We start from the raw sequence: 22,638 nt of genomic DNA, 5'->3' as shown, positions 1-22,638 counted from the left end.
ACCACCCTGTCTCCGCTCCACCACCCTGTCTCCGCTCCACCACCCTGTCTCCTCTCCACCACCCTGTCTCCTCTCCACCACCCTGTCTCCGCTCCACCACCCTGTCTCCGCTCCACCACCCTGTCTCTGCTCCACCTCCCTGTCTCCTCTCCACCACCCTGTCTCTGCTCCACCACCCTGTCTCCTCTCCACCTCCCTGTCTCTGCTCCACCACCCTGTCTCCTCTCCACCACCCTGTCTCCGCTCCACCACCCTGTCTCCTCTCCACCACCCTGTCTCTGCTCCACCACCCTGTCTCCGCTCCACCACCCTGTCTCCGCTCCACCACCCTGTCTCCGCTCCACCACCCTGTCTCCTCTCCACCACCCTGTCTCTGCTCCACCACCCTGTCTCCGCTCCACCACCCTGTCTCCTCTCCACCACCCTGTCTCTGCTCCACCTCCCTGTCTCTGCTCCACCTCCCTGTCTCCGCTCCACCTCCCTGTCTCCGCTCCACCTCCCTGTCTCTGCTCCACCACCCTGTCTCCTCTCCACCACCCTGTCTCCTCTCCACCACCCTGTCTCCGCTCCACCACCCTGTCTCCTCTCCACCACCCTGTCTCCTCTCCACCTCCCTGTCTCTGCTCCACCTCCCTGTCTCTGCTCCACCACCCTGTCTCTGCTCCACCACCCTGTCTCCTCTCCACCACCCTGTCTCCTCTCCACCACCCTGTCTCTGCTCCACCACCCTGTCTCCGCTCCACCACCCTGTCTCCTCTCCACCACCCTGTCTCTGCTCCACCTCCCTGTCTCCGCTCCACCTCCCTGTCTCTGCTCCACCACCCTGTCTCTGCTCCACCACCCTGTCTCCTCTCCACCACCCTGTCTCCTCTCCACCACCCTGTCTCCTCTCCACCTCCCTGTCTCTGCTCCACCACCCTGTCTCCTCTCCACCTCCCTGTCTCCGCTCCACCTCCCTGTCTCTGCTCCACCTCCCTGTCTCCTCTCCACCACCCTGTCTCTGCTCCACCACCCTGTCTCCTCTCCACCACCCTGTCTCCGCTCCACCACCCTGTCTCCTCTCCACCACCCTGTCTCTGCTCCACCTCCCTGTCTCCGCTCCACCACCCTGTCTCCTCTCCACCACCCTGTCTCTGCTCCACCTCCCTGTCTCCGCTCCACCTCCCTGTCTCTGCTCCACCACCCTGTCTCCTCTCCACCACCCTGTCTCTGCTCCACCACCCTGTCTCTGCTCCACCACCCTGTCTCCTCTCCACCACCCTGTCTCTGCTCCACCTCCCTGTCTCCTCTCCACCACCCTGTCTCTGCTCCACCTCCCTGTCTCCTCTCCACCTCCCTGTCTCCTCTCCACCACCCTGTCTCCGCTCCACCTCCCTGTCTCTGCTCCACCACCCTGTCTCTGCTCCACCACCCTGTCTCTGCTCCACCACCCTGTCTCCTCTCCACCACCCTGTCCCGACAGAGATGGATGAGGGGGGGGGGGGGGGGGGTCGGCCGTCTGTGCTGATCTTCTCCAGCTGCAGTGAGGAGGGGGAGTGTGTGTGTGTGTGTGTGTGTGTGTGTGCGTGTGTGTGTGTGTGTGTGATATGCACAAGTGCGTGAGAAGCTGAGGGCAGGGCATGCGAGGGTCTCATTTGTATTCAAAGCTGGCACGCCTCTTTCTTTCCCTTCTCTCTCTCTCTCTCTCTCTCTCTCTACTCCTCCCACTTTTTCTGCTCCCTAACTCCAACCCCTCCCCCACCACCTCCTTCCCAGGGGATTCAGGTATGAACACGTGGGCTGCAGAGAATGTGGGTTAATGATATATCAGCATCGATCTGTTTCTGGCCAGCTTTCAACAGTCAGAACAAGGATCAGGTCTGGGGTGTGTGTGTGTGTGTGCATGCATGCGTGTGTGTGTGTGTGTGTGAGACGCCCCACACCCCAGACGTGAATTATCGTGAATTTGTACACTAGTAATTACCATTGGGAAACAGACTAGGGCAGTGAGAAATGAAGAAAGCATGCTATATTCAGAATGTGTGTCACGTTTCTCAGTGATGATAATTCTAGTCCATCAAATGGGACAAATGATTATGTCTAATGGCAAACACGCAATGTTTCAGGCAGGGCCGGGGCCAGAACATATACAGTGAGGGGGCGTCAGAAAATTTCGGGGGGGCGAACGTAAGTTGTTGAGCGGGGGGTGGGGGTGGGGGGGGTGGCGGGGGGGTTGGGGGGGGGGGGGGTGTGGCGAACGTAAAATAAAATGTAAAATAAATGGGTCTTATTTTTTACATTGAGGGGGCGGGACACCTCGCCTGAGGGGGCGACGCCCCCATTCGCCCCCCCGTGGCGCCGGCCCTGGTTTCAGGAAAGGCAGAGGATGCAAAAACTGCACATATCTCCCAATTTAACAAGCTATATTTGAACTCGTGATATTGACCAACAGGCCGGCTGCATTTTCATAAGTGCTAACGGGTTAGGACCGATCTGCTCTGTGCCATCAGGATCAGGCAGGTTTGGTAGGTCAGTCATTACATGGAGCAGCACACAACGTGTAGCAAAACACTACTCCTCTCTGCAGTGCTCCAACAATGTCATTTTGCACTCATGTAATGTCATTTTAATTTCATGTAACACACCCTACACTTCCATAGGGTGCTGCTGGATTCCAGGTAATCCAGATTAATATCCAAGTGATACTTTTATATGATGGCCAAAGCTATTGGCATGATAATGTCCATCACAGATCATTAAATCCAGAGAAAAGGTTAAAGAAAGATCCCTTCTCTGAATACCCCCCCACCCCACACACACACACACACACACACACACACACACACACACACACACACACACACACACCACCCAACCCCCATTGGTCTTCCAGTGCATGTTACTTCTCCATTAGCAGTGGCAGCTACATGGAGAAGACAGGCTAGCTGCCACCACCTCTTCTGCCTGGAAACACTTCCATCTTACCACTACAGGCACAAATCTCAATTCCTAAGAGGTACCAGAAAGTAATATGATGAACATAGCAAACAGTATATAAAGATCTTACCACACAGCCCCAGCTGAACCTCTCCATGTACCTTAAATGGCAACTGTGCTCTGAGGCGCCCAGGTGTGTGTACACTGTTCTTGTGTCCTGAGGGCTGCATATTGCAGGACTGTGTGTATTATTAGACAGCAGCGCTCTACAGCATATTAGACCAAAAGCCCCTGAGATACATTCTGCCTGCAGTCCGTTAGACCTCCTGAAGGATCACTACAGACAGGGGGACGATGGGGGTTTTAGGCAAGGTCTGTAGGATGTGAATTTATGTTACTACGGCAACCTTGCATCCTCCGAGCATGAAACTTCGAAGTTGTACGGAAAACAACTGAAATTCTGCCTGGGATCATACAACATGCAACAACAACAAAAAACGAACGTATAAATATTTTACACTCATATGCGTAAATACACAAACGCATGCAAACAGCAAACATACGCCCAGCCAGCATTTGACGTCAGAACATCATTTTATGTTTCTGCATAAAATGTGATGCTCACTGAGGCTCTGTTTATCTATTCGTTCATTTCGGTGACGTTCATTCATTATAGGTAATGGCTAAGTACTCACTGTTCCAGACGTAATGAGACTGAAAAGCTTTTCAAACCACATTCATTTCTGACATGAATCTATGGCAGACGGGACAGGTAGCTTCTGCACTATGAAAGAAATGATTAATATGGCTTTGTTTCCACACACACACACACACACACACACAGTCCAAGCTTCAAAGAAAGTTCATGAGGAATGATCCTCCTCTTCTTTTGCCCTTTATCTCTGGGAGACACAATTCCTGCAGCTCTTTCTACACATGAATAAATGTGCCTATTGAACTGAACAGCAAAGAATAATGAAGTATAGGTAATGTCTAAATAGACTCAAAAGTGCAACATTTTCAGCAGCTTCTAGTTTTTGAAATTAAGACCAGCACCAACATCCATATGGTGTAATTGCTGCCTAAAATAAAAGCTTTTGCCAAATTTTTTGATCTGAAAACACATAAAAAAAAAAAAAAAAAACTAGAAAACGTGCCAGTGCCTTTGACCTGTCTGAGCATTTCTGGCACTGCACACTGTGGTGCAAACAGAAATGTTGACCGAGTTCTCATGACTACAACACATCCTCAATTATTCAGCCTCATTTCAGCAGGCTGGATTAGCAGGGAGCGCGTGACCACTGTCACTCACATCTCTCTGAAAGGACCCTGATCAGAGCTGTTTGCATTATGTGGGAGTTTGTTGTAGCTATGGTGGGAGTCGATTGCTTGCCATGTTCAATCAAAAGAGAACGACTCATTTAATTATAGCCTGCTTGTTTTTTCCAAAGATCTTGAAGAACCTCTCATTGCAAAGCTTACACTTTTCCCCCCTCTTTCTCACCCAAGGGAAATGAAGCTTGCTATTTTCTGCACAGAATACCAGATGGAGAAATTATGCATAAACAGAGAGAGAGAGTGGACTACTAGTTTAATAAAATGCAAATTTATGCGGGCTGTATCTCCTTAAAATTCATGACACTGCAAGGTTACGAGGGTCAGGCCAGACAGAATTGGCAGGGACAGGTTATCCACCTGCACACACACATTCATTCACTTTCACCAAATGTTCAATATTTGTACCAATGACTTTCACAGGCTGGGAGTGTAAGTCTACTTGAAGGATTGTCTGAATTCTCATTATTAACAGAATAGTGTAACAGTTAGTATCAGTGAAAGTCTGAATAGTCAAATGATAGTCAAAGAGGCCGGTAGTCCACTTATATATGGGCAGACAAGTACACAGTACTACTGCAGTCATTACAGAGGGGAAGAACAAAAGGTCTCACTCTTTGTCCACTTTACATATACCACTCCTTTCTTTGCGTATATATAAAATATATGTATATATAAAATAAAGGGAACACTTAAACAACACCCACCTGCTCAGTTAGGAAGCAACACTAATTGTGAATCAATTTCACCTGCTGTTGTGCAAATGGAACAGACAACAGGTAGAAATGAGAGGCAATGACTAAGACCCCCCCTATAAAGGAGGTTCTGCAGGTGGAGACCACAGACCTTCTCTCTCCTTTCTGGCTGATGTTTTGGTCACTGGCATTTTGTCAGTTCTCTCACCATAAAAGTAGCATGATGGGGTGTCTACGACCCACAGAAGTTGTTCAGGTAGTGCAGCTCATCCAGGATGGCACATCAATGTGAGCTGTGGCAAGAAGTGTTGCTGTGTCTATCAGCACAGTGTCCAGAGCATGGAGCAGATACCAGGAGACAGGCCAGTACACCAGGAGACATGGAGGGGGCCGTAGGAGGGCAACAACCCAGCAGCAGGACCACTACCTCCTCCTTTGTGTAAGGAGGAACAGGAGGAGCAGTGCCAGAGCCCTGCAAAATGACCTCCAGCAGGCCACTAATATCCATGTTTCTGCTCAAACTGACAGAAACAGACTCCATGAGGGTGGTATGAGGGCCTGACGTCCACAAGTGGGGCTTGTGCTTACAGTCCAACATCATGCAGGGCAGATGGCATTTACCAGAGAACACCAAGATTGTTAGATTCGCCATTGGCACCCTGTGCTCTTCACAGATGAGAGCAGGTTCACACTGAACACATGACAGAGTCTGGAGACGTGACAGAGCCTGGAGACGTGACAGAGTCTGGAGACGCTGTGGAGAACGTTCTGCTGCCTACAACATCCTCCAGCATGACCTGTTTGGTAGTGCGTCAGTAATGGTGTGGGGAGGCATTTCTTTGGAGAGCCACACAGACCTCCATGTGTTAGCCAGAGATACCCTGACTGCCATTAGGTACCAGGATGAGATCCTCAGACCCATTGTGAGACCATATGCAGGTGCAGTGGGCCCTGGGTTCCTTCTGATGCATGACAATGCTAGGCCTCATGTGGCTGAAGTGTGTCAGAAGTTCCTTCATGTTGAAGGTACTGATGGTATGGACTGGCCTGCCTGTTCCCTATCATCCACCAACGCTACGTTGCACCACAGACTGTCCACAGATGTGTTATTTTAGTGTTCTTCGCTTTATTATTATAATATATATAATATAAGGGGATTGAGTTACTCTGAGAAAATCAATGGAAATTTAAGGGAAAATGAAGAAAAACCAATGTTGAATCCTCTCCCAATGATATTTGCCCTTTAACCCCAACAATAGTTCAGAAATGCTCCAAGACATTCCACACACACGTCATTTGCTCCTGTACGCCGCTGACAGAGAGGGACATATGTGCTGAACATATGGTAGGAGATTCAGTGGAGGAACCCTCATGGCCGTAAGGGTTGTTAGGCATATGGCTCCTCCTCTCTGCTCAGGAGTGTTATGACAAAAGCGCCTTACTTCAGACATAAGTTCAGAGTAAAGCCACAATTGCTAAAGCTGTTCATGTTTACATGTATAAGGTGCCAGACAATTTACAGTCAAATGCGATTCATCCGTTCTTTGTACTACTATTGTACCATTATCCAGGTTCTCCAGGGTTGAGCGAACACTGATGTGTGTGATGCTGTGTGGCATGTGGGACACAGATATGAGCTCTGGAACACAGTGATGTTAATGGACAAAACAAACGAGCCAAATGCACAGGCACACCATGACAGTTCGACAGCGGTGTTACGATGGCGGTGTTACGATGGCGGTGTTACGATGGCGGTGTTACGACGGCGGTGTTACGACGGCGGTGTTACGACGGCGGTGTTACGACAGCGGCGTTACGACAGCGGCGTTACGACAGGCGTTACGACAGGCGTTACGACAGGCGTTACGACGGCGGTGTTACGACGGCGATGTTACGACGTCGGCGTTACGACGGAGGTGTTACGACGGCGGTGTTACGACGGCGGCGTTACGACGGCGGCGTTACGACAGCGGCGTTACGACAGCAGCGTTACAACAGGCGTTACGACGGCGGTGTTACGATGGCGGTGTTACGACAGCAGCGTTACAACAGGCGTTACGACGGCGGTGTTACGACGGCGGTGTTACGACGGCGGTGTTACGACGGCGGTGTTACGACGGCGGTGTTACGACGGTGGTGTTACGACAGCGGCGTTACGACAGCGGCGTTACGACAGCGGCGTTACGACGGCGGCGTTACGACGGCGGCGTTACGGCGGCAGCGTTACAACAGGCGTTACGACGGCGGTGTTACGACGGCGGTGTTACGACGGCGGCGTTACGACAGAGGCTTTACGACAGGCTTTACGACAGAGGCTTTACGACAGAGGCGTTACGACGGCGATGTTATAACCAGTGTTGCAAATAACACAGTTAAAAATAACGGCGTTAGATAACGGCGTTAGGTAACGGCGTCATTTTGTCAGTAACGGGATAATATAATTAATAACTTTTCCTTATAATTAATTACTTTTCCTGTCGTTACAACGCCGTTGACGTTGCTGGTCATTAAATTTACATTTATGGCATTTGGCAGATGCCCTTATCCAGAGCAACTTACATTTTTATCTAATTTTTATACAAGTGAGCAATTGAGGGTTAAGGGCCTTGCTCAGGGGCACCTCAGTCATGACCTCAGTTCTGGGGATCGAACCCACGACCCTTGGGTCACAAGACCAGTTCCCTACCACCAGGCCATGACTGCCCTATCATGGCAGTCATAATAAAATTAAAAGCGGTGCGTTACTATATATTGATATACTAACAGTAATACGAGCGGACCGCTGCCCAGACTAGTGAGGAGTAACAGATCTCGATAGGTCACAGTTCTGGGTGTAACACCTGTTTAGCGATTGGCTAAGGCAGCGTTATGTTAGCCAATCAGAGCCAGTGTTTTACACGCGTGCCGAAGTACACCAGTGACACACCAAACGGAGAAGAGGCAGAAATGGCGAGTCAGGAGCAAGCCGAAGAAAAATTTGCATTTTCAAGGTTCCTGAATGTTTACCAGACTGTGTATTTGATTTATTTAATTAAGAATAGAGGTTTTATTGTTAAGTTTACTTCTGTTGTGAACAAACCAGTTGTCTCAGGTTGAGAGAATTTAATTTAATTTGATAGATGTAAATGCACTTTATATAGTGTAACTGTTTACTTTTGCTTTTTTTTTTTTTTTTTTTTTTTACAAAGATTTGGGATTTTAAAAGATTTTATCCTGCACTGGTCTGTGGATGTGCAATAAATATCAAAAGTTAAACACCTTTCTGATCTACTCATTTCAACTGACTGTGAAAACAGCTTTTTCACAAAAAAAACTTTTTTAACTTTTTTTAAACTGTAATGCAAATAGTTACTTTCCCTGGTAATGAGTTACTTTTTTATAGAGTAATTCAGTTACTAACTCAGTTACTTTTTTTGAACAAGTAGTGAGTAACTATAACTAATTACTTTTTTAAAGTAACGTTCCCAACACTGGTTATAACAGAGGTGTTACAACAGCAGAGTTACGACAGCAGCCTTATGTTGAACGTATAGACATCAGCAGGAAACAGGCAGGCTACACATGACGTTTAAATATACATACTAGCGAGATACCATATACCAGTTAACTTCTCAATATACAGAACTCACCTTACTTGTAGTCTACAGGTACAGCTATAATGCAGGTGTGTCTAATACAATTAAGAAACTCAATCTTCCAAAAACATGTTGTTGTAAGTTGAATGTTTTTTTTCTTTTAGAAAAACATAAATACATGTAATTTGTGGTCATGAATGTGTCAGTGGTTTTTTAAGCAAAGTGATGTCTCCTGCTTCAGTAGAAAAGTCATTGTCAACGTGTCAGTGTTGCTATATACACCAATCATGACTGACTGACTGATCATATTGTGACAAGCATTAAGCCTGCATCTTTAGCAAAGTCCCTTAATTAGAATGTCACAAAGAAAATACTGAAGCTAACATCTAAATCTACAAATGAGTCACTGACGATGACTTAGCTGACAGTGTGTCATGTCTTGCGTCATTCTAACAGAGTGACTCATGACGGTCTTTAGGAGCGTAGCTGGGACTGCTTCTCTGGAAAGGTCAGCGGGCATTAGTGTGATTGTAAACTACATGGACTGGTCTCGGCTGCCTGTCGTAACTGTGCTTTCTGGTGGTTCATTATTTATAGGTCTGCACTGCTTTGTTCCATTACGTTCACGGGGTGAGCGGCTCTGAAAGAGAGTTCACTGACTACAGTGTGACGTATGTAACTAGGAATTTTGTTTTAAGGAGTGAAATTCTCAAACGTTCAGTTTGCACGGCTATACATCATTATAATCTCTGAGGAGCACGTGTGGAGTATCTGAGGTGAGAGAGATGCTTTTGGCTATGGCCTTTATTCAGGTAAATGATAAATAAATGAAGGGTTTTACATTTGTTGTGACTTAACTGCCATTTCAAAAGGGAAGGGCACCTCTGGTTCACAGAATGGAAATGCGGCTGGCGTTACTAGACTGCCAGTGGGACTATTTTGCCCAGTGCATCCTGTCCTATCCTTTTCCGTCTTGTGCTTGTTTCATGTTCATAACTTGTGAGTCTGTGAAATTTCCCCTCAAAATGAAAGATGATCAAATAAAATGTAGAGATGAGAGTTAGTAACAGTGCGTGTCCTGAAGTGGTGTTTGTGCACCACCTTAGCTGCAGGCACTTTAGATGCAGGAGTTACAGCATCAGAAAGGATTGAGCAGCAATGAGGGACAGAGGAGAGACACACCGTGGTCCACTGTAGGTAGAAGACAGGGGACATTAAAAGACCATGACTGTGAAAGACACCACGTTTAAAAGAGATGGCTGAAAACTCATCTGAAAAACTCCACTTTCCAAATCATATTACAGTCATTTGCTATTTGGTCTTCCTTCAGTCAGTGCCACTTTAGGTACATTTTAAATTCTCTATGATTAAATATGACTACTCAGTTGACATCATGAGCACATTATGTTATCCAAGGCTGCAGAATGATCAGATGTTGCATTGTTCAGAGTAGACAGGAAGAAACTAGTTCAAGCACGTTCTGTGATCACTAATCATCTTCGTCTGCTCACTGCGGATATAATAATGAGAGCAGTGCCTGCTGACCCAGAACCTGTTTCTCAAAATAAGAAGAAAATTAAAAATTGAAAATTGGTTGTGCAGCTTGAGAATACAGATGTGGACAGACCGTGCGATTCTCCTGCCTGTCCTGCTGCAGAAATGCTGTCTGAAGAGTCAAATGAGCCCTGACAGGACACACTGTTACTGTCAACACAAACACACACACACACACACACACACACACACACACACACACACACACACACACACACACAGGACACAGAAAATAAACAGGCCTACATGAGCTTAAAATAAAGTGAATGACAGGGGAAGAGTAACCTTCAGGGTAAGAACATTAACCTCCCTCCCAAAGGAAGAGTGCTTCCCTGAGTCTGAGTCCGCTCTGTTTACGTTCCTGTATGACAAGAAATGAGCTTGTGCTGTTACGGTTGGCGAACTAGAGGAACACAGGACGAAGCAGAACAATGTAAATGAACGTCTGATGCAGTCAAGTGACCTGGGCTAATAATAAATAAACTAGAGAACATATTGTGTGGTACCGAAAACAAACGCTCATTCAAAGTGACAAGTTGGATGGCCTTGAGTAAAAAGGAAAAGATCTTGAAGCTATCATGGACAAAATTAACAGCATTATTCTGTCACGTCTGGCCTCATATCAATCAAGCCTATGTTTGTTTGTGTTTCCGTGTTTGTTGTCCTCGTTATGTACACGCCTTTGTATTTACTAGCCCCACCTTTTGTCATTGGTTTCAGCTGTTCCGTGTTTAATTTGCTCTATCAGTGCGTATATTTATTCCTCCTTGTCCGAGTCGGTGTTTGCGGGTCATTTTTGGTGATGTATTTCTGTACGAGTTTGTACTTGCTTAGAGAATTTTTCCTCGCAATTTTCTTTTGGTTTTTCTTGTGTACTCTTCGCTCCCCTGCAAAGTTATTTCTTCGTACAGCTTCCCCTGGTGTTTCTACGGTAGTATTGTGGTAATATTTATCCTACGCTTTCTAGATTTTCAGTCCTTCCTTTGTCCTAGTTTGAGTAACTTTATATGTTTTTTTATCTACTTCTTTGCCTTGTTTATTGTTTTTGTTCATATGCCTGTGTATATCTGCATATTTCTCCTGGTTGGTTAATGTATGCATGTACATGTGCGCACTTAGTGTTCCCAATTAGTTTCATCTTGTTTTGTTCTAGTTCAGTCATCTTGGCTTTTGTATCATAATTGTAGACATGGTTCTGTTTATATCGTCTTATTCGTTTGTTTTCTACGCTTATGTTCTTTCTTGTTTTGTTTGGTAATTTGTCTTATTGGTTGATTTAACATTTTTCTACTAATGTTTGGGGTAAAACTGGGACCTTGGGTTCTTAAGTTCGTTCCACATCATGTACCACATGTGATGTGAATAACAATTAAGTCTCCTGGAACCTTGAACCTTTGCCTCGTTGGTCTCATGCCCTTCCATAGAAATAAGAGAAGTCAAAGATGTTAACTTGTGAAACCCCGTCCTATAAAACGTGTTCTCTGTTGCGTGTGTGCGCCCCTCCTTGGCTCTCAGAACCCCTCACATTACACATCCTCACTTTGATGGGTGGAGTCTGAGTGCAGCACAGCGGAAGCTTTCACTGGGGGGTGTGTTTAGCCATACCATGTGACTTACATACAGCCAATACAGCCAAACATTCACTGACATGTCAAAAGCATTGTGCACTTGCACACAAGAATACATTCTGCATGCAACACTGGAAAACAGGAGTGTTTCATTGAGCATGTCTTTATATGGTGGAATATTAAAGAGTGGGTTATGTCTTGATACTGAAATGATGCTGGTTATTAAAATTTAGCCTTTTCTCCTTGTAGCTTGATGAGCTATTAGAGTGCATATTCATAATTTCTTTGTTTTGCATTTCTTAGCTCTCTCTGTCACTCTGTCTCACTGATTCTGTCTCACTGATTCTGTTTCACTGATTCTGTCTCACTGATTCTGTCTCACTGATTCCTGAGTGCACAGGCAGGCAGGGTAGTGTGACATCAGGGTAATGGAAAAGAGGGGTAATGATTAACAGTCTATCAGAGACTATAATTCCTCTCTCCTGTATGCTAACACAGATATTACCCCCACACACCCCAACTCCCCAATACCTATCTAACAATAACACAGTACCATTTATGGCACATTTTGGTTAAGATGTGCTGAAACTATTCAATTCTACTACTAAGAAAACATTTAAGGTTAGAAGAGGAAAGATGTAAAGAAAAGGAAATTGCAAAGTTTGTTTCAGTATGCAAATTGTGTCTTCTATGCTTCTCAGTGAACATTTTGGTCTTCATTTATGTACTTTTGTACTTATTATTACTTTAATATGTACTGATACAGCAATATTTAGAAGCACCCCTTTAAGCGCCATTCATCAAACTCTCCCATGTTATTTGTCTGATGTCTAATGTGCGCTTACGTGATGTCTAATGTGCACGTACACGCGTGTGCTTCTGGTTCTGATCATGCTCCTGTAGCAGCAGGTCTTTTCCACACGCAGGGTTTGATTGTGTTCACGAGGCTTCACTAAACAAGACTTGTGTTTGCGCACCACTACATCCAAATGATGTATTATAGCACAAAGTGCAATTATGTTGATTCATGGGAACTGGAGAGGAATTAGGAATTTGTGATATATGCACAATTATAAAGAGATGATGGGACAAATTTATGTTTGCTCCACTAGTTAAAGCTGTGCATAAAAACACTGGCACTAACCCAGTTCCTAACTTAGGATACCTATGATATGATAATTTTTTAAAGTCTTAAGTCGAAAGTAATGAAGAGCCACAGAGCTTTTTGAAGATCATTCCAGGAAGCAGAGACCCAAAACTCTTTATGTATTTTTGGACCTAGGAAAAGTAGAATATCTGGAGTTATTCTACTTCAATATCATTCAATAAATTGTGGGAATTCACAAGATAAAAAACAATAGAAAGCTATTTTAGGAGCTGGGCTGATGACAATTTCACAAAGCTAATAATGATTTCACAGCTTTCATGTAAAACTGGTCAATAAATGCGTTCTTGTTGACCAAGGTTAAAGGTCGATGTGATATGTTTCCAAAAAAAATAAATTGTGTTCAGTGCTGCGTGATATACTGTGCCTAGCGTTGGTATAGATGCATCTTATAAACATTAGGTCAAATAGCTTTAAATACCATTGAAAACTGGAGAAAAAAATCTTTAAGCACATTTTTTTAAATATGGCTCTCAAATATGAACAGAATGAAACAACATAGTAATGAATTGGTGCCTAAAGGGAAGCTGTCTAAATAAGTCTGAAAACACGGCGCTTGGTGTTTCAAAACCTGTTAAGAGGGGCATATCAGATGTGTCTCATTTAAACCTAAGACATTTTGAAAATGTCCTTTTGTAAAATTGAAAGTACTTATCTGCTTCCCACAGCCTTGGCACTCAGACTAGGTGAGACACAGAAGTTGCCTGTGCTGCCCCTCCAGGCTGAGAGGGGGCGCCAAGTGCCTCATCGCTTCTAAATGTCAAGCACCTCCTCCCTCTCCTTTAAATGAAGTCTCATGATGAAGTCTTATTCATCTAATGAATAACCTAGCTAATTTTAGCCGTACTCTAGTCATTCTGGTAACTGGTGTATTCGATGCTGCTATACCTTCTAATGTGTGTTTATGAATATCCTGTTTAAATTTACGTGTATTTTGTTTCAGTCTAAGGCCTGAATGCAGTTGTTTGGAAGAGAGACAGACAGACAGACAGAGAGACAGCGGGGATGACAGACTGAGCTGTCTCTCTCCAACAAAGCGGGTTGTGCTTGTGAGTGATGGCTAGAGAAACAAAAACAGTGAAAATGAAGTGCTCACGTGGAGAATGTGAACAGAAAGAGAGGGGGAGGGGAAAAGAGAGGGGGAGGGGAAAAGAGAGGGGGAGGGGAAAAGAGAGGGGGAGGGGAAAAGAGAGTGGGAGGGGAAAAGAGAGGGGGAGGGGAAAAGAGAGGGGGAGGGGAAAAGAGAGTGGGAGGGGAAAAGAGAGGGGGAGGGGAAAAGAGAGGGGGAGGGGAAAAGAGAGTGGGAGGGGAAAAGAGAGTGGGAGGGGAAAAGAGAGGGGAGGGGAAAAGAGAGGGGAGGGGAAAAGAGAGGGGGAGGGGAAAAGAGAGGGGAGGGGAAAAGAGAGGGGGAGGGGAAAAGAGGGGGGAGGGGAAAAGAGAGGGGGAGGGGAAAAGAGAGGGGGAGGGGAAAAGAGAGTGGGAGGGGAAAAGAGAGGGGGAGGGGAAAAGAGAGGGGAGGGGAAAAGAGAGGGGGAGGGGAAAAGAGAGGGGAGGGGAAAAGAGAGGGGAGGGGAAAAGAGAGGGGGAGGGGAAAAGAGAGTGGAGGGGAAAAGAGAGGGGGAGGGGAAAAGAGAGGGGAGGGGAAAAGAGAGGGGGAGGGGAAAAGAGAGGGGAGGGGAAAAGAGAGTGGGGAGGGGAAAAGAGAGGGGGAGGGGAAAAGAGAGGGGGAGGGGAAAGAGAGGGGAGGGGAAAAGAGAGGGGGAGGGGAAAAGAGAGTGGGAGGGGAAAAGAGAGTGGGAGGGGAAAAGAGAATGGGGAGGGGAAAAGAGAGGGGGAGGGGAAAAGAGAGGGGAGGGGAAAAGAGAGGGGGAGGGGAAAAGAGAGGGGAGGGGAAAAGAGAGGGGGAGGGGAAAAGAGAGGGGAGGGGAAAAGAGAGGGGGAGGGGAAAAGAGAGGGGAGGGGAAAAGAGAGGGGGAGGGGAAAAGAGAGGGGGAGGGGAAAAGAGAGGGGAGGGGAAAAGAGAGGGGAGGGGAAAAGAGAGGGGGAGGGGAAAGAGAGGGGAGGGGAAAAGAGAGGGGGAGGGGAAAAGAGAGTGGGAGGGGAAAAGAGAGGGGGAGGGGAAAGAGAGGGGAGGGGAAAAGAGAGGGGGAGGGGAAAGAGAGGGGAGGGGAAAAGAGAGGGGGAGGGGAAAAGAGAGTGGGAGGGGAAAAGAGAGGGGGAGGGGAAAAGAGAGTGGGGAGGGGAAAAGAGAGGGGGAGGGGAAAAGAGAGGGGGAGGGGAAAAGAGAGGGGGAGGGGAAAAGAGAGTGGGGAGGGGAAAAGAGAGGGGGAGGGGAAAAGAGAGGGGGAGGGGAAAAGAGAGGGGAGGGGAAAAGAGAGGGGGAGGGGAAAAGAGAGGGGAGGGGAAAAGAGAGGGGAGGGGAAAGAGAGGGGAGGGGAAAAGAGAGGGGGAGGGGAAAGAGAGGGGAGGGGAAAAGAGAGGGGGAGGGGAAAAGAGAGTGGGAGGGGAAAAGAGAGGGGGAGGGGAAAGAGAGGGGAGGGGAAAAGAGAGGGGGAGGGGAAAGAGAGGGGAGGGGAAAAGAGAGGGGGAGGGGAAAAGAGAGTGGGAGGGGAAAAGAGAGGGGGAGGGGAAAAGAGAGTGGGCAAGAGAGATGGAGCAGGCGGATGATTTGAAATAGCAGTGGAGTGAAAGGTACATTGAACTGAGATTACCCCTGCTTCCTGTGTTGTAATATGTCATAGAACATCAGACACACACACACACTCCGAGTTTATAGCCTGTCTCATTAATGCTAAGCTCACTCAAAACAGCTTGTCACCTTTAATAATCACATTAAAGATGCAGAATGTCTCTTCATCAGACTGTAGACTACAGTTGTCAGGAATGCCACCTGATCTTCCTTAATCAGCCTCACCTGCCCCTCATTACCACGCCCCCTTCAGCCTTACCTAAGCACTTCACCAGCACATCTCAGTTGCGAAGTATTGCCGACTCATGCCGCGTACCAAGCCTTTCTTTATCCTGTCTGCTCTCCTGTGTTCTGACCCTCGCTTACGTCCCTGACCTTGTCTCCTGCCTAGTCCCTCTGTACCTCCTGACTTCTGCTCCCCCGGTATGACCCTGGACCGTCCTGACCACGCCAAGAAAACGCTGTTACTACTGATCCTAGTACTCGTGATTCACCTGCCTGTGTTTGTACCAGCGTCTCATTTCAATAAAAGCGGTGTTCTTCCGCATTTGGATCCCTCTCTGCCTGTTCAATACGTTACAACAGTAGACTGAGCGTAGTACTGGGTGTACTGGGAGAAACACCTTTACCCCAACATCCTTATCTGCATTATTCCTCATATGTATATACTGCCTCTTTAACTTTGTCAGGATGCCATTGTTGAGACCCAAATGTAAAGGACACTGCTACAGACAACTGCACTTTGTTTCCTTATTGTTTTTCTTTTCTAACATGGTTGTTTACAGCCTGTAAAATAATATAGTGGTTGAAACTCTAAAACTTGCTTATCAGTGTTTAACTTGCTGGCCTCAGGGAAACGTCACATGTAGAAATGTTACTCCTTTAAATATATAATTGTCTTTATGTTTATAAGATGTGTAAAGAATATCTCCTGGTGCAGGTAATATTTCAGGGTCTTTCAAAAGTTTAGGAAAATCCCATATAAAATTAATGTATGGATACCGAATGTTGTTCATTCAGCCAGATGTTTTGGTGAAAGTTCATCAGGAACGGGGGGGAAGGATCATCTCATTTCATTTTCTATGGACGTTTCTTGTTTTGAGACGCATTGTATATATGGGAGTGGGTGTTTTTTGTGGTATGCTTGATCTTCTAAATATAGAGTAAAATTGCATAATCATGAAATGCTGGAAGAGGAAGAGTTTTAGGTTCTAAATAGGAAGAGTTTTAGGTTCTAAATAGGAAGAGTTTTAGGTTCTAAATAGGAAGAGTTTTAGGTTCTAAACACACTGAGCTGAGTTGATAAAATGTCTTTCTGATAACGTATGTATCCAATTCCACATTTGCATTTATGTCGATAAACTCTTACCATACATGCTCAAACATGCTCGTAGAGGAGGACAGTGTGCTCTAAAAGAAGCTTTTAAGCTTTTGGCTTCCACATAAGTGCATGCACAAGGGCTGAAGTTTAAAAGCAGCACAGCCTGGAGTCAGAGAGAAGGACCCAGACATCCCCGCACAACTGAATTATGTATTGCAGAGTACTGAGGTTGAACGTCTGCTGCTCCAAGACAAGAGCTTCTTAGACATAAAGGTCCAATTTTTTAGCCTCCTCATGGTTAAACAATGGTTTGCACACCCACACACTAGGAATAGTAGCATCTGTGGGATTGGAAAACAGCGGAGATGGATTTGAAGTGGACCTGTATTTAAGCGAATGCATGCTTTGCTCAGCTGACCACGTCTTGCAGCTCTGGCAGGATGGAGTGTTTTGTGAGAGAGGAGTGCCTTGGAGACTGCTGGCCAATAAGCACTAAAGCTATGAATAAATTGCACTTGCCCTAGTGTTTTACAGGTACACACACACACACACACACAGCCCAGTAAAGGTCCGTACATGCATGTGCTAAATCAAAGACAGAGGATTGAAATGCCACTATGTGGGAGGTCTTGGGGTGAAAAATGATTTGTCATTTCATCCATGGACTTCTCTGTCTCTGTCTCACTCACACCCAGAGAGCCATCATCTCAACACCAGTGAGTAATCTGTAGTCTGTTTGAGCCATTCACATTGTGTATGTGTGTGTGCTATGATACATATACTGTGAAGAAGGGGACAGTTGGAGGCCGAGAAGAAGGAGAGCAGTGACAGAGAACAGAGAGGGCACAGTGAAACGCACAGATGAGGCCACCTTAGTCCATCACTTCTGCTTGGGAGTAAAATATTTTGTAGTTTAAAGGCAACACAGACACCTCCCTGTGAGAATCTAATTTCATGCACAGCAAAAATCCAGATGGATAAAAAACTGCATGAGTGATCTTTTAAGAACACTTCTGGTGACACTTCCATCATTATTTCTTGGTAGCCCTCTTGATAGTGGAGTGGGTGGACTTCAAGAATTAGATTTATTGCTAGGACAACCCCTTGATATGCAACATCTCGTGTTCAAAGACAAGCCCTTGAAATGAAACACCACATTTTCAAAAGGTGTCTTTTGGGGGAGGGGTGTGCCAGTCTCTAAGCCCAGTATGACTTTATTAAACATTGTAGACATAAACATATATATTATTTGTCATATATATGAGACATAAAACATGTAAAAAATACTGTAATAATTCTAGTAATTATCATTTAAGACAGATTATGTTTTCCTAAGCAGTTGCTTCCTTTTTAAACAGTTGGCACATTAATTACATATTAACCCTCCCCCATAAGAGTGCCCCCATACTTTAGACATCAAATATGGTCAGTCTTGTACTGAGTGCTCTGTCATCAGCACATGTCCAGTTCCTAATGTGTTCTCACTTAACAAGCAGTAATTATAATAGTAGCTATGAGACTTTACTTTACTTTACCATAAATGAGCCAGTTCATATTTTAGAGTGTCATGTTTTAATGATTATTATTAAAAGCTATCTGTTACATGTGTCAGCATACCCATGCTGTTTCCTTCACTATTTGCTGTCTAATTTATGTCTACTTGGTCTAATTGATCTAATTGTTGTCTAATTAGTAATTCTCCTTGTTTAGCGCCCGCCAATGGCTGTGTGGCCTAACCCTCAACAGGGGCGTGGCTTTGATTTTAAATGGGGAGTGGCGTGCAATGAGAGAGAGACTTTCAGACCTGTTTTACCCAGCATGCAACAAGCAGAGAGATTTTTGGTACATTGTTGCACAGCACGCAAAGAGCAATAAGACTAATAAATGCTGTTTAGTTATATATAAGCCCACTGTGGAGACAACAGACTGGAACGCTTTGGGTATGGTTAGTTGTGTTTCTGTGTTGGTCCTTATTCTGTTGTGTTTGTTGTTCCTTTGTTCCTATAGGTGGACAGTTTAGGTGGGCCCTCTGACTCTCTTACACCCATGTGTAAGCCTTGTTGCCTTAAAGTTTTCTAGGCTGCCACAAAACTGCCCCATCTGCCAAACTAATATTAGCTAGCTAGCTAACATTAGCGACCTGCCCTCAGAAGAAACTCTTCCCTGTAACTACGTTGCAATATTATCATATTTTGATTGAAAGTGTTGCTATATTAAATTGTCAAATTAAAACATTAGCTAAACTGCTTAATGTTTCACAGTGAATTACATGTAGAACCTTTCAAGCCTGGCAATGCCTAATATAATTGTTTCCACTGTGGTCAGAGTAGACAGAGGACTGCGTTGGCGATCATGTGTGACTAACACCGACTGAAAGTCAATTATTAATCTATGACATCGCTGAAATTGATAGCTGCCTCACAAGAAAAGCCACACATTTTTTTTTTCTTCATTCGGGATTGGCAGTCCTGTATTATTATTCATTCATAATGAGCTGCAAGGGTTCTCCTGTGTTTTCAATTAGGATACTACGTGAGTCATTGTGGTAAAACACAAATGTAGAGCCAAGATCCATCACTGATTGCGCCAGACAGGAATTCCTGTGGTGGAAGTGATGTCCTTATTACCATGGAGGGTTGAAGCAAAAAAGTACTTAAGATAAAGTTGGTTGACAGCCAGATGCATAACTTAATCTTCCTGTAGTGTGTGTGAACCACTCAGACCTCCTCATTCTCAAGGGATAAGGACACAGCTGATATAATGACCGATATGACCAGCATACTTCATGTCAGGTTTACTGACAGTGGAAGCTGTGCCCACCGTGGCATATTCAGCTCACTCTATTACTCAGCTCTGTCTCCCTCACATTCGCTTCACTACTGCAGTATCACTCACTTCATGCATCCGCGTGTGTGGTAGTATCTGGTATTTATGGTTGTATCATTGTGGACCATGGGAACCGCTTACCGATAATATTTTTTTATGAAGTAGTGAATTTTTGAATCATTTTTTTCAGTTATTACCATTATAATTTGGTGCTGTCGCCTTTAAACCAGTAAGCAGATACTATACTATAACAGAACTATTCATCTGGTCTGAACACACTCACAAGAAGATTCATGTATGGAAAAAATAATTGGGGGGGGGGGGGGTGTACTGTCCTGTTGAGCGGAGGCTGAAGGAAGGACAATGGGTCAGTTCTGGATGGAGAGGTGGTTGGCTAGCTTCCAGTTGATCTGACAAATCCCTCTTGGGCAGAGGAAGAACCACTGGGTGAGAGATGGAGAGATGCTTCAGTACCATCATGCTTCTTCCTGGGGAGAATTGGTGTGCCTTTCTCCTGGTGACAGCCCTGTTCGTCACCACATCCACCGCCCCCCTTGAGCTCACCCAGGCAACCATAATGAGGTAGTCATTAGCGCTGGCAGTCTAGTAACACCAGCCGCAGTTCCATTCTGTGAACCAGAGGTGCGCTCCCCTCTTGAAAGGGCAGTTATTTAATGAAATGAGCCACCACCGTGGCATTACAGTGGTTGGTGTTCCTCCACATGTTCTTGTCCTGGAGTGGACTGCTCTGGGTGCACCACTGGAGGTGTCCAGCTGGATGAGACTTTTGAACATCTGGGTAGTGGAGAACCAGGGTTGAAGCGAGCAGTTCCTGCATCTGGCTGAACGCCTCTTCTGTGGCATTGGCACGATCTCAGGTTGTCTTTTTTTGGCTCAAGTTTTATGGGTTAGGCTATCAAGTCTTGGTTGTCACCCGAGTCATGTATGCTTGAAGTCTTTCTTTGTCAGCAAAGCAATTCATATCTGATTCAAATTCACGTGGTGTAATGCAAGTACTCTTCTTCAAATAGAACTAGATATTGGGCTGGGTTGGCACTGAGTCCAAACCTATGGACAGCATCCAAAATCCTTTCCAGATGGAATAAATGTTTGGCCCGCATCTCCGAGTGAACAATGACATTGTTCAGATATGCTGAGGCATACTTCTGACATGACATGGACACTGTGCTAACTCTGTGTGGCTGTGTTTTTGTGTGAGGACGGGAGAGACTCCGTGTTGGGGTCCGGGCTGCTAGCAGTGGATCCTTCACAGTGACAGGAAGCGTCCTCGGTACGTACCTGGTGTCCCCTGGTGCATCCCCTGTGTGCTTGATGTATCCTTGTGCCATCTATGAACACCTGGCCAGAACTCAGCACTTCATCATAGTGTCGGTCCTTCTAATAAGCCATCCAGAATTCCCTCCATCAGCACCGTGTTTCACATCCTGTTAAGCTTTCGTGTTGAGCACTGATTCAAAAGGTTACTTTAGTAAATAAAAAAATTACCATAAAATACATAAATATGTACAATTCTGTTGCTGATTCTTTATATTTGATTTGGGACTACTGATGTCTTTATGAATATGGATGGACGTTACTTCACTCATTATTCTCATGAGAAACCTGTACTTCCTGTTGGATAGAATTCAGCACATCACTTCATTCAGTCCTCACAATAAAACAAAAAATGTCAAATGTAAAAGAGAAACTGAGGCTCTCGCAGTAATTGTGCTGAGAAAACACTAAATTATGCATATAGAATATTTGAGCTTTCCATAGAGCCCTCCCCCCCTCTCTCTCTCTCTCTCTCTCTCTCTCTCTCTCTCTCTCTCTCTCTCGTTTTGTCTCTATCCTTTTATGTCCAGCAAAGGGGTCTCATGAAAATCCCTCCTGCCGTGTCTCCTTTGTCTGAGACACATTTGCCACATTATTTTAACACATTTTCAAGGAGCCCTGAGATGGCGTGCACAAGAGCCGCTATGATTTCAATGTGTCCGTGGAAATGAGAATCGCCATGGCAACTGCTTTGTCAATAAACCTTGAGCACAAAGCAGGCACTCTTATCTTCTCTCCCAGTGTTTGTGCTTTCATGAGTGTGGCTAGCGTGTTTTTTTATGTATAGGAGTGGGTCACACAAATATGCAGTAGCCTATTTTTTTTTATAGACCTTACTAGCACATTGGTAACGTACCGGTCTTTGCAGTCTTGTGTATTTCTCCATGTATGTTTAAACCACATTGCTGGTAACCAGATAGCAATTTCTTTCCCAAAGGCCACAAAGTCTTCAGCTCTGTAGCCAGCACACCGTGACAAGCATATAAACACGCCTAGTGCTTTATCTAGCAGCCACCTATAGGTAGCAAACAACGTACCTGAAGCGAATACGAACAGCTCAAATAGGAACTCAAGCTAAATCACCCATGTAAACTAATCAGTCGGCAGTAACGTTACTTGCTGTTCCCGATGTCTCCAGCCAAAAGAGTACAACAACCTCTGCTTGGTAGCCATCAATTACATATTACATAATATTACATATTACATAAGTCTGCTTAATCCATCAAACAGCCACAAGAATCATTATTTGAACTACAGTAAATGTCAATGCCAAAATGATCATATACATCTTTTACATTTTGAGCTTCCCCAATGTACACTTGTTTCTAAAAAGTGCGGTAAAACGCACCCGACACTACGTATTTGTGGCTCGGCAAAAAGTTGCACAAAAAAAGAGGTATATATGAGTTCAGGTTGAAAATGAAAAAGAAGGTAAAAAGGTAAAATGCGTTTTAGAAAAGCTATGGTGTCATTTTTAACACGGACATGGCAAAAGCATGAGACACACTTATGGGTCCAAAATAATGAGTTCATAAGATTGTAATTTTGGATTCATGATTGATGGAACAATCTATCCATCCACAGTAGAAACCCAAGACCTGAACATGTACAGGCACCCAAATGGCACTGGTTAAGTGTGACCATGACCTACTTATGCAT

The 22,638-nt window shown here is 45.2% G+C and overlaps 1 protein-coding gene across 1 annotated transcript in view; it reads right to left on the bottom strand.

Annotated features, from left to right (window-relative positions):
- plppr2a (phospholipid phosphatase related 2a) overlaps window positions 1-22,638 on the bottom strand; it is a 137,474-nt gene that overhangs the window by 36,588 nt on the left and 78,248 nt on the right. The gene's annotated exons all lie outside the window — the stretch shown is intronic.

This window comes from Brachyhypopomus gauderio, unplaced genomic scaffold (genome assembly GCF_052324685.1).
Source record: "Brachyhypopomus gauderio isolate BG-103 unplaced genomic scaffold, BGAUD_0.2 sc63, whole genome shotgun sequence".
NCBI classification, from domain to species: Eukaryota; Metazoa; Chordata; class Actinopteri; order Gymnotiformes; family Hypopomidae; genus Brachyhypopomus; species Brachyhypopomus gauderio.
Note: the sequence above shows the minus strand (reverse complement) of the source record. Positions and strands in the feature narration are given on the sequence as shown.